Source organism: Acinonyx jubatus, chromosome B3 (genome assembly GCF_027475565.1).
Source record: "Acinonyx jubatus isolate Ajub_Pintada_27869175 chromosome B3, VMU_Ajub_asm_v1.0, whole genome shotgun sequence".
Lineage (NCBI taxonomy): Eukaryota > Metazoa > Chordata > Mammalia > Carnivora > Felidae > Acinonyx > Acinonyx jubatus.
The window spans coordinates 123,214,592-123,227,378 of record NC_069386.1 but is presented as its reverse complement, the minus strand read 5'-3'; the positions used below and the strand labels follow the sequence as shown (position 1 = coordinate 123,227,378).

Sequence of the window (12,787 nt, the reverse complement as noted above, 5' to 3'; positions counted from 1 at the left end):
GTCTCCCTGACTGCCAAGGGAAAACTGAAAACTTCTTAAAATCTCATGTTAAGTGGAGATTAAGTTCTAAAGTCAACACTCTTGAAAATCAAAGTAGCCATAGAATAGACAAAAGCGTAAGTCTTCTTTAATGAAAGTTGCTCCATGACCCTCAATTAATTTTTCAGTTTCTTCATTGAGAATTACTGACAGAGTCATCAATGCCCCAAATCCCAGCTACCTGAACAATGTGTTCCAGTTCATGGTCAATGTGGGGAAGCCATTAAAATGAGTCACAATTATTTCCTGAGTTTTACCAACATGAATTGACCATTTCAGGCTTGACAGCATCTTTTATCTGCCTCACAGACCCACTGAGTGGAGTGGCAGACCGAATAACTTGAATAGACGTATAATGAGTCTCCATTATAGTTCACTTTCTTATGCAAAACAATTTTTAGTTCCACTCCATTGCACCCTGTAATGGACCCAGTGAAGTATCTTTCCAAACCAGAGAGAAGTCTATCTTAGATCTCCAAAAAGAATTTACATAAACACATTTTTTTTTCTTCAGAGGTCTCAAAAATGACAGATAATATTTTCACAAGAAATTAGAGCCAAAACTACCTGTCCTTTCCTCCCCCATACAGTCTAGGCAGCAGAAATAGATAAAATCTATTTTACACCTGTTGAGAGCAAACCCCAGGAGTTACATTTTTTAACCCAGAGACCACATGTAGGCATTCCACTCAACGGTCTTAGCTAAGGTCTCAGCTCACAGCTGGAATCAACGAAGACACACAGGTGCATGAAAATTTAGAGGATTCTAGCCCTCAGACTTTGAGTCTTCCAGCTGAGGCACCCAATGTCACAGAGAAGAGACAAGCCATTGCTGCTGTACTGTGTCCAAATTCCGGATCCTCATAATCCCTAAACCTAATAAATAATGGTTTCAGGCCAATAAGTTCTGGGCAACTTGTTACATAGCCATAGTCACCAGAACACTAACGTTAATTGAGTATTTAAGAAGTGCCACACACTGTGTAGGATGCCTTGTATTTTACATCACTTAGCTATTTCTGTGTAGCAAGCCATTGGAAACCTCAGGGGCTTAACACAATAGTTCTTGATTTTTATAGCTCAGAGATGTGTGGTCTATTGAGGATTGGCTGACCAAGGCTAGGCTCACTTATGTGTTTTAAGTGTTACCTGGGAGCTCTGCCCAGCCTGGGCTTGGCTGGGGCATCTTAGCAAGGACAGATCCACTGTAGGTATCTCTTATCTTCCTCTTGGAATTTACAGGCTTGACTGGGTATGTCATTTTCATGGAGAGGAAGGAGCACAAAAACACATAGGCTTCTTAGGGCCTAAGGTCAGAAATGGCACACCAACACTTCTACCAAATTCTATTGGCCAATGGACTCACATGATCAGGCCCAGATTAAAGGGGTGAGAAAACAGACTCCATCTACTTAGTATACTGCAAAATCACAGGCATGGGTGTGCACAGAGGGAGGGGTGAAGAATTGGAGCCATTCAATCTGCTGCATATTTAATCTCCATAATTATCAAGTAAGTACTATTGTCATCCCCATCCCACTCATTTCATAAACTGAAGCACAGAGACTTTAAATAATGTGAGTTAACAGAATTCCTGGAGCTTCCAGTGAGACTACTGCTCCTGTGGCTGTCTCATCACTGCAAAATGTCCATGAGACCAAACTCTCAGAAGATGTCTTTGCCTTTGGGTGCTAGACCACAACTGGCTGCACTGGGTCACCCATGCTTCCTGTCATAAACCAATTCTTGACCTTCCTCTAATTGGAACTGAGGATCACTATGCCAATATGTGTTTCCATGAGATTCAGGAACCACTAGAAGTCCAAATCCTTTTCAGTCTATCACCCCAATTCATCCATAAATATGACTCCTTCTCACACTCCTCCCTAACTCCCTGGACACTTTCTGTGCCTCTAAGACTCAAGACCTGTCATCAATACTCTTGATCTGTGATATCCTCTCTGGACAGTTCCTTCACTCACATCTCCCTTCATTCCATCCTGTTATCCCCTAAGAGCACACTGCTCCCACTGCTGTGCATATGGGACATGCTTTTTTCTCAAAAGGACATGCTTTTTTCTCTTATACCATGTACCTCTGGGCTTGAAGATGAGAAAGCAGTATCCTACTTGCCTCCTATTGTAGTTTCATCAATCATTCTCCTTCCTCTTCAAAACTTAGATCCTATGAAATTCATGCTATCAGACACTATAACCCCAAATACTGCCATCTCATTGACCTTCAAGTCATACAAACAAAGCTTAATTTAGCTTATTTTGCAAGACAAACTTGACCTGGGTTATTTCTTAATTATGCATCTGGAAATCATAAGCAAAACTTGAACTGGTTCCCAAGGTTAATATGAAGTCACTACTGACCAATTCCCTATCATTTAAGAAAATTCTAATATAACCAATCACTGTGAAGTATAAATAATCACTTCCTTTCCACTCTATAAGCTACCCCTTACAGGAGGGGCATTGTCATCCAACAATAGCTTCATTCCATGCTTTGGTTTGCATGCTCCCAGTTTGCAAACTGTATTTTGGTGTGTGCTCAATAAACCTTTGCAAATTACTACTTTGCTGATTTATTGGTTTTCTGTTATTTATGAACTATTTATGAACTATTTGTCAATAGTCGCTCACTGAGGTCCAAGGCACCTTTAGGAAGGTGTTCCAGAAGTTGCCCACATCACAGCTTATATCCATTGGCTCAAATGTAAGCACAGGGTGACAGCCGCAAAGGAAGCTCAAAAATGTAATCTCTTACTGAATAAGACCAGCTAAAACTCAGGGAATTCTATTACTAAAGGTAAGGGGAAAATGGTATTTGGGGATAGTGATCTTTGTCACATTAGTTGAGCCTATTATGGTAGGGAAAGATAGGATTCAGTAGGCAGAAAGGGAGAGGCTAAGTCTTGAAGGTCCCTGGGTGGGGAAAAACACAAATTTTAAAACATTTCTTCTGGGAACAGCTGACCTCGAGCAAACTCCCTCAGGCATAAAGTTCCTCTTGAGAATGTGACAGACCCCACCTACTCCTCCTCAGGTTTCCCTCAGGAAATTGACAAGACTTGGCTAAAAATAACAGACCCACAAAGCACCTATGGCCATAGACCATCCCTCATACAATGGAAACAAGCCAATCAAAAAGGAATGACTAGGTATTTAGAGTTATCAAGCCAATAATGGTAGAACCTGAGAAGGAGCAAGGGGGAAGGGAAGGGAGGGCTGACCAAAACACTATAAAGCAAAGTCCCTTGCCTGTAGTCATGGGCATTCACTTTGGAACGCCCCCTCTCTGCAATGAGAGTTTTCATACTGTTCTTACTTTCTTAATCTTATACTCTTATGAACTTTTGCCTACTGCTCATTTTATTTTGTGTCCACCTTTTTATTCTTCCAAGTGGCAAGAGAACAAATCCTGGGTATCGAGGTAAAAAAAAAAACAAAAAACCTGCAACACTATTATTTACCTATTCTATGTCTTCCACAAGTAGCTGACTGAGACCAGAGAAAAGCACCATAGCCATAATGATTCTTATCCTAAATCTCAAAAAAGCAATTGCTTTTCCATAACAATCTTATACACTTTTTAAATACATCTGATGTTCTACCTGCAAAAAAATGACAATTTCATATGTTCTCCTCTCTTCTCAAACCTTCAACAATTCCTTCCCAATTTTGCAACTGCACTCTCAGTTGATAACCGTTGTATTTTATTGAAAAATTTTAAACCATCATGGGAAGTTCTTTTCTTTCTGACCACCAAATCTATCAACCTACCTACACATTTCCACCATCAATTCTAACTTTCTTTGTTCTCATCCTGTTTGTTGCACAGTTTGTAGAAGCTCTCTGTTCCCAGCAGAGATGAACAGCTCCCTTTTTGCTCTGAAGCCTATCCTCACTGGCATTTCTCAAAAAGTGATGACTGCAATCAAATGCAATTTCTCTTGTGTCATTATGTGTTTTTTTTTCTGTTGACTATTCCCAGCAGCTTGGAAATAGTTTCTAATAAACCCCATCTTCAAAAAATGATTTGGAGAAAGGACTCTGGTAAGTTGGTGGAGTTGAAGCACCAGGAATCTGTCTCCCCACCTAGACATCAATTGTATTGGCAGAATCTGTGGGATATGACCATGTTGGAACTCTGGAGTCTATTGAAGGCTTGCAACTTCCAGGCAAAGGCTTGGACGGTAAACTGCAGCTAGATTCAGTCAATGTCAGCTCTTCGCACAATAGCAGCTCCCCATTTCCCACCTCCCAGCCCTGTGGCAGGCAGCCCTGTACATCCTCCAGAAGCTGCTTGCATGCACTTGCAGGAGCCAGAGTAGACACAAAGGACCCTGTTCCCCAAACATGGGCAATCTGTGCTCTGACTGCTGATTGCTATTTCTGACCATAGAGATACAAAGAAGATATATTTGTTCTCACCATTTTCTCACTTCTTTTCTTCTCAGTTGCCTTCAATTTATCTTCCATCTCCATTACTACATGATAATGACTTTTGTCAATGTCCTGCAACTTGACAAATCTAAGATCTTTTCTATCTTATATGCTTCTCGTCAGCATTTGACAGTTTTAACTATTCTCTTCTTGCAGCAATCTCTTCCCTTGGTGTCCACCCCCACCCCCACCCTCACTAATGTTCTCCTGGTTTATATGCTACATCATTGCCAACTCCTTTCCAGTCTTGTTTTTTGCTCTTGGTTTTTTTCTCCTTGGTCCATTCTCTAAACATCAGAATACCTCTATTCTCTTCCCTTATACTCCTCACAGGATCTCATACATTATCATGGCTGTAAGTACCTATATATGTTAGATGATTCCCAAACATTTATTTCTAGGTCAAATTGCTGGGCTCTAAGCTTGTATTCACCAGTTTTTTTGACTCTCCACTTGACTGCTCAACAGACACCTAAACCTAGCCATAACAGAACTTTTCTCATCTAAATGTGTCTTTCCCTCAATTTCCCCCAACCTACGTAAAGGGCACCAACATCTTCCCAGTTACCTAACAGAAACCTGTGAAAATCTTTGCTCATTTTTCTAAGACTCCATGTTCTATCCAAAGCAAGCCTTACAGAATCCCTTTTCAAAACATATGATGGGAGCTCCTGGGCAGCTCAACAGGTTAAAGATCTGACTCTTGATTTTGGCTCAGCTAAGGATGTCACAATTCATGAGTTCAAGCCCTGCATCAAGCCCCACATCAGGCTCAGCACAGAGCCTGTCTGGGATTCTGTCTTCCTCTCTCTGTGCCCCTCCCCCACTCTCATGCATCTGCTCTCTCACTCTCTCTCAAAAATAAACATTAAAAAAAATCACTTGAAAAAAACTAGTTTAAAAATATGATGAATCTTTCTTTTTTTAAAAAAAAAAAAGTTATTATTTTGAGAGAGAGAGACAGAGCACCCAAGTGGGGGAGGGGCAGAGAGAGAGAATCCCAAACGGGCTCCACTCTGTCAGCACAGAGCCCAGTGCAGGGCTTGATCTCAGGAACCCTGAAAATATGACCTGACATGAAGTCAAGAGTTGGAGGCTTAACTGAGCCACCCAGGTGCCCCTATGATGAACCTTTCTTACCTCCACTCTACTCACCTGGATTTCTACAAATGCCTAATGTATAACATTTTACTTATTTATCTTGTCTATTGTCTGTTTCATCAGTCTCATGAGCTTCATAATGGAAGGGGATTTGGTTTGTTTTCTCTTACACTAGTGCCCTCATAGCCTAGAATAGGGCCTGATTCTCAGTGAATATTTTTGAGTGATTGGAAGAAAAGTCTAGTGGGACTCAGACATGCAAAACTGAATCATAATACATTCTTTTAAATGGGAGTGTGTACAAAATTTAGAAAGGGGAATATTTGGAGATCTTGGGAATTAGACACAACTTTAGTCTTTCTTTTTGGATGAAAGAAAAATAAGCCAAGAACAAAGAACATTGTGGAAACATTTGTCTTACTTTTCCTTTTAGAATGTATATTGAAGCAAGAAATTGTATCAAATATGATCACTTCCCAAATAATTTACAAAAATAAATATAGAGAAACAATGATGGGGGAAATAATGGAAGGAATTAAAGCTTCCAGGAGCTGGATTTTTCCAGAAAGGAAAAAAGGTAAGTGGAGAAAGACATTGTAAGTGTGCAATGTGAAGAAAGATACAGAAACAAATTTTTAAAAATTCCTTTTCCTGGAGGAATGAGAAAGGAGTTGGTCTCAAGTTTACAGGACAGCTATGTGGGACCTTTATAGAGTCAGAGAGCTAGTGGGGACAACCCGTCCATGGATGGCTTGTGACTATCGACTAGTATTTAACTTGTAGAAATCCTAAGATCAGTCAACTTCATTTCTAAGACTCTATCCTACAAAGATAATAGCAAAAGTATATAAAGGTACCTTCACAAGGACATTGTTGCAGAAAAATTTAAAATAGCACAAAAGGAAATAGTCTAACTATTCCTTTATGCACCCACAGAGGTGACTTAAGGTCACCTGAGACAGCATAACATTTACTGGTCTAGAAGGAGGTCTGTGATATACTGGGTATATGAAAAAGCAAATCGTATATAAAATTAAAGGCATGATTTCTTTTTTGTAAAAAACAAAGTGTAGTCATATTTATCTACATATATATATATATCCAGAGATGCTTTGTGGAAATAGGAAAAACATGTGATTGAGAGATATGATTGGAAAGACAGAAATACATGGATTTCATCTTTTATATTTTTATTTGATGAATTTGGGTAATCTAATTTTTCTTGTTTTGTTGTGTTTTTTTCCTTCCAAATATTTTTTTAATGTCATGATTGCTTAAGGATAAAATTAAGAGGGCTAAATATGGAAACTAAGAACATACTGAGATCTTGAAAATGGTCTGTATTTGATAATCATTATTTTTAAAAAGTCAGACAGATTCTGATTTGATTTTTTAAGCCAATAATGGAAGGATGAAAATACATGAAGGGCATTGAAAAAAGGCTATGTTTGGTATTCTGTAACTACTGTATTAAAGAAGAAAAGGGGAGCCTTGGTGGCTCAGTTGGTTAGGCGTCTGATTCTTGATTTTGGCTCGGGTCATCATTTCATGATTGTGAGATCAAGCCCCACATTGGGCTCATGTTGGACATGGGGCTTGCTTAGGATTCTCTCTCTCTCTTTCTCTCTCTGTCTCTGCACCTCCCCTGCTCATGCATGCACATGTGTGCTCACTCTCTCAATAATAATAATGATAATAATAAGTAAAAAGGAAAGCAAAGGGACAAATGGAGACAATGAGGAGGCAAGAGGGAGGGAGGGAGGGAGGAAAGTAAACGAAGGGAAAGGGGGAGACAGAAAGAAGGGATTTGAAATTGATTGTGTTGTTCACCAAAATCAGAGAAAAATTAAGAAGCAATTATATAATGAGTTCTATTGTTTGAAAATAAGACCATGGAGTACTTGGGTGGCTCTGTCAGTTAAGCGTCCAACTTCAGCTCAGGTCAAGATCTTGTGGTTCATGAGTTTGAGCTGTGCATCGGTCTCTGTCCTGACAGCTCAGAGCCTGGAACCTGTCTTCAGATTCTGTGTCTCCCTCGCTCTCTGCCCCTCCCCCACTTACGCTCTGTCTCTCTCTCTCAAAAACAAATAAACATTTTAAAAAATAATAAAGAAAAGAAGACCATAGTTATTTATTACTGAGGAGGCTACAAAATCTATGAAGAAGAAATGAAACACCACTCTAAGGGACTGTGGTTTCCTGGTTCTATGTTCTATCTGGGCTCAGGTGTATTTTGTCATCCTGTGTCCAAATAGCAGTATTGATTGTCTTTTATCACACACTACAGTATATCTGAGGGCTGAAAAATCTATCATTTCAATTTAACATTTATTGAGGAAGGGTAATGCATTCTACACTTGACAAATGAGCAACTGTATCTCTTGGCTAGAGATTTATATAAGGCTTCTAGTTTTAAACAGTCTGAGTCATTTCAGGAAGTAGATGATTTTCAACTGATGTAGAAACAGAAATCAGTTATTCAAATGATTTAACCTCAATGAAACCGGTGAAAAATTTACTACTTTAGAGTGTAGTATGTGTTTCATCTCAAACTTGGAATTGCTTCCTTCTTTGATTCTAATTTTATAGACGGGGGAAAAAAAAACCTTACATGTGCAGAAGATATATACAGCTTTGCTTTGTTGGTGAACTCAGTTCAGAAATATGTTCTAATTTCTATTTGTTCCGCTCCACTGTTCAACATGATCTAGACAAAGACAAAATGGAACCCATTTAATTTTCTGTACCATCAATATTATTATTGTTACTACAGTCTTCAATATTTACTAAGGACCTACTTTATGCCAGTTATTGTGCTAAGGGGCTGCACGTGGATCATTTCTTAATCCTCACATAATTATCTAAAGTAGGTAATATTACTAACCTGCCACTCTACAGATGAGGTCACTTGCCCATGGTCAGAGCAAGAACAAGCATGTTGGTCTACCTGACACCCGAGGTCACATGCTTGGATACTTGCTGGACCAGTATAGCTGTCAATATATACTACCTCTTCTAATTTATTGTGCCATGACATTAGCACATGCCTAATTTACTTTTTTTATCTACTTATTTAGAGTTATGCCGCTGGCTTATTAGATAAAATAGAAAGAATTCCCCTTCCTAATGTTCTACCTCTAAAAATGGTCATCCTTTATTTTCTTGTCTTATGAAAGCATTTAAAATGTAAGGATAAAGCTAAGCATAAATGTTTTGATTATAGACAATCTTGCTAGAAAATGGCTGTTCTTGACAAATTCAAGAATTGAATTGAGTCATTCAACTGAAGTGAGTAACTGAGTAGGTGCTATTTAAAATGGAAAATGGATGATTTTCAAGTGATGTAAAAACAGAGGAATTGGTTATTTAAATTATTTAATAAGTGCTTCTTGATGATACTTTTATGAAGGCAATTATATTTAATCAGGGCAAAGTCTTGGTTTCAGGGCTCAATGTTGCATAGAGTTTCTTGTCTCCCAAATGAAGTTCAACACATTATATAATTAACATATACTTGACAAACTTAAGGAGTCACATGATTCGATTCAAAACCGTTGCATTCTCCTGGATTGACAGCTTCTTATTTCTAAGACAGGTGGAAAGAGCCCTGAACTTGTACCTCTAAAATTTCACAAGTAAACAGCAATATGACCTTGGGCAAGTCAATGTTGAAGGTAAGTCTCAGTTTCCTAATCATAATAAAGGCATAATATTACTTATCTCATTGGACTGTTACAAACTTTAAATGAGGTACTGTGTGATTAAAACTTTTACAATAAATCCATTATTGTTGTTGTTGTTGTTGTTTCTTAGCTTGGCAGGAACACAAAGTGGCAAATTCCTCATCTTTTTTTTTTTTTTATTTCCATTTTTCCTGCTTAAGAATCTATTATTTTTTTGACCACTGGCTATCTCATTACTTTGAAGAAACAACCAATAACATTAACCCAGAGCCTTGTTTTCAACAAGTTATTTGAACTATACCCCTTGATTTTTCTCACAGAAACCCATTAAAAGGAAGATCAGCCCTCAGTAGTTAAGCCAATTCCTTACTTCCACTCTGGTCTGGAATCTATGATAATCTTTCTGCCACCTCCCCTTTTACAATCTCTACCACCTCTGCTACCAGAGGAAGGTAGATTCTGGAGAAGAACTGAAATGGGTCCATCTAGTTCCAGTTACAGTAATAATTCTCTAAGATATAGTTTACAGATAAACTGCAGATTTATCTTCTATAATGTATTATTTTAAGCTTATTTATTTATTTATTTGAGAAAGAGAGAGAGAGAAAGTAAGACAGAGAGAGAGAGAGTGTACATACAGGTGGCGTAGGGACAGAAAGAGCAGGAGAGAGAATCCCAAGCAGGGTCCATGTTATCAGCAGAGAGTTAGAACCCAACTGGAAGCTCGAACTCACAAGACTGAGCCCTGTGATGTATTTTATTATAAAGTTATCTATGTAGGGGTACCTGGCTGGCTCAGTCGATAGAGCATCTGACTCTTGATCTCAGGGTCATGAGTTCAAGCCCCACGCTGGGCATGGAGCCTACTTAAAAAAAAATAACAACAACAACAACAATAATAATAATAATAATAATAAAGAGGAGTGCCTGGGTGGCTCAGTTGTTTAAGTGTTCAACTCTTGATTTTGGCTCAGGTCATGACTTCACAGTAATGGGATCAAGCCCCCTGTTGGCTCCTGGTGTGGAGTCTGCTCAAGATTCTCTCTTGTCCTCTGTCCCTCCCCTGCTAGTATGTGTGCATGCTCTCTCCCTCTGTCTCTCAGAAAGAAAGAAAGAAAGAAAGAAAGAAAGAAAGAAAGAAAGAAAGAAAGAAAGAGAAAAAAAGGAAAGAAGCTTATCTATGTAGAATTACCTGTCATATCAGGAGGCTCTATCTGGATGAAGGTATATGAAGAAGATAAAGTTGGCATGTAAATCAAAGATAATTTCTCCACTAGAAGAATACTTACATAAAAACATCAGAGCACATTTTCAACATTTTTAATTGTCCTAAGGCACAGCTGTTCAACTTGTGAATCAAGATAAGGCACATGTAGGGCACCTGGTTGGCTCAGTTGTTAAGCATCTGATTTTGGCTCAGGTCATGATCTCATGGTTCATGAGTTCAAGTCCCACATCAAGTTGGGCATGAGCCCCACATCAGGCGGGCCTCACTTTCTCTCTCTTTCTACTTCTCTCTCTCTCTCTCTCCCTCTGCCCCTTCTGGGATTCTCTTTGCACCTCGCTCACTTGTGCCCCCCCCCCAAAAAGGCATATGTGGCTGAGGTCCAAAAAACAAAGAAAGAGAAAAACCTATGTAATTAAAGTGTTTAATATTAATTATATTTGTAACAATACCAGGCCTTCTTGGGAATATCAACTGTCTTTCCACAGAAAGACAAGTTGTCTGGATAAAGAATCATCACTGATTGTAAAATAAAGCTTCATTGGCTTATTTTTAATATTTTACATGAACAATTTCATTTAATTCAGTAACTCTTTAATTTCATCAAATATCCAATAAGTGTTCAAATTTCCAATTGTGTCATAATTGTCATTTCTTTTACAGTTTATTTGCATTGGGATCCAAATAAGTTCCATACATTGTGATTAATTGATATGTCTCTTATGTGCCTTCTAAAAAATTTATTTATTTATTCATTCATTCATTCATTTATTTAGAGAGAGACACAGAGAGAGCACAAGCAGGGTAGGGGCAGAGAGAGAGGGGGACAGAGGATCCAAAGCAGGCTCTGTGCAGACAGCAGAAAGCCTGATGAGGGGCTCAACCTCACAAACCATGAGATCAAGACCTGAGCTGAAGTCAGACACTTAACTGACTGAGCCACCCAGGCGTCCCTCGTAAGTGTCTTTTAATCTGTAGGTTCCTCTCTCCCTGAATTTATTTGTTGAAGAAATTGGACCATTTGTACTATAGCTTCCCAGGGCTTGGCTTTTGCTGATTGCATTCCTGATATATAGTTTGATATGTCCTTGAACCCTCTGTATTTTTTGTGAATTGCTAGTTGGGTCTACAAACTTAGATTCTGGGTTTACATTTTTGGGTGGTGGTCATGAAGGTAAGACTACCTTATAGGTCGTGGCATGTTATCAGGAAGGCATATACCTCTGGTTGTTTCCCTTTTTGTAATGTTGGCAGATGTCAGTGCTTAACGCCTCCATCTCTCAATTCATTAGAGGTTGCCCAATGGTGATATTTTATCATTCTTTATTCGGTTATTGGCTGGAACACTTCTCTTTTTTTATGTTTATTTATTTATTTTGAAAGAGAGAGAGAACAAGTCGGGGAGGGGCAAAAAGGGAGAGGAGAGAGAGAATTCCAGGCAGGCTCCCCATTGACACTGACCCAGTGGAGTTCAAAGGGGGGGCTCGATCTCACAAACCATCAGATCATGACCTGAGATGAAATCAAGAGTCAGATGCTTAGCTGACTGAGCCACCCAGGTGCCCCTAGATGGAATACTTCTTTAATGAGAAACTTCTTTTCATCTACTGTATTAGTTTCCTAAGGCTGTTGTAAGAAATAAGCATGAACTTGGTGGCTCAACACCAACAGAAATTTATTCTCTTGCAGTTGTGGAGGCCAGAAGTCTAAAATAAATGTATTTCCAGGGCCACATTCCCCCAAGAGGCTCTAGGGGAGAATCTGTTCTTTGCTTCTTCCAACTTCTGGGGGCTACACATTACCTGTGGGTGCATTGTTACAATTTCTACCACTGTGGTTACATTTCCCTTTCCTCTTCTTTTTACTCACTTCTATGTATCTCTCTTTTTAAAAAATTTTTAAACATTTATTTATTTTTGAGAGAGGGAGAGAGAGAGGCAGAGCATGAGTAGGGGAGGGGCAGAGAAAGAGGGATACACAGAATCTGGAGCAGGCTCCAGGCCAGAAGTGGGACTGGAACTCACGAACCGTGAGATCATGACCTGAGTCTAGTCGGACGCTCAACTGACTAATCCACCCAGGCACCCCTATGTATCTGCTGTAAGAACACTCACCATAGGATTTAGGGCCTATCAGGGTAATCCAGGATAATCTCATCACAAAATCCTTGACATAATTACACCTGTAGAGACCCCTTTTCAAGTAAGATAACATCCATAGGTTTTGAGGATTAGGACATGGTCATTTTCTTTTGGGGGCCACCATTCAACCCACTGCATCTACTATTT

General features: G+C 39.1%; 1 long non-coding RNA gene across 3 annotated transcripts in view; it reads right to left on the bottom strand.

Moving 5' to 3' along the window:
* LOC113601406 (uncharacterized) overlaps window positions 1-12,787 on the bottom strand; it is a 31,736-nt gene that overhangs the window by 12,563 nt on the left and 6,386 nt on the right. For 2 of the 3 annotated variants that reach the window (XR_008299573.1, XR_008299572.1), the window contains exon 2: window positions 8,203-8,298. The exons of the other annotated variant lie outside the window; for it this stretch is intronic. This is a non-coding gene — a long non-coding RNA (uncharacterized LOC113601406). The remainder of the gene's footprint in view (window positions 1-8,202; window positions 8,299-12,787) is intronic. 3 annotated transcript variants of the gene reach the window in all.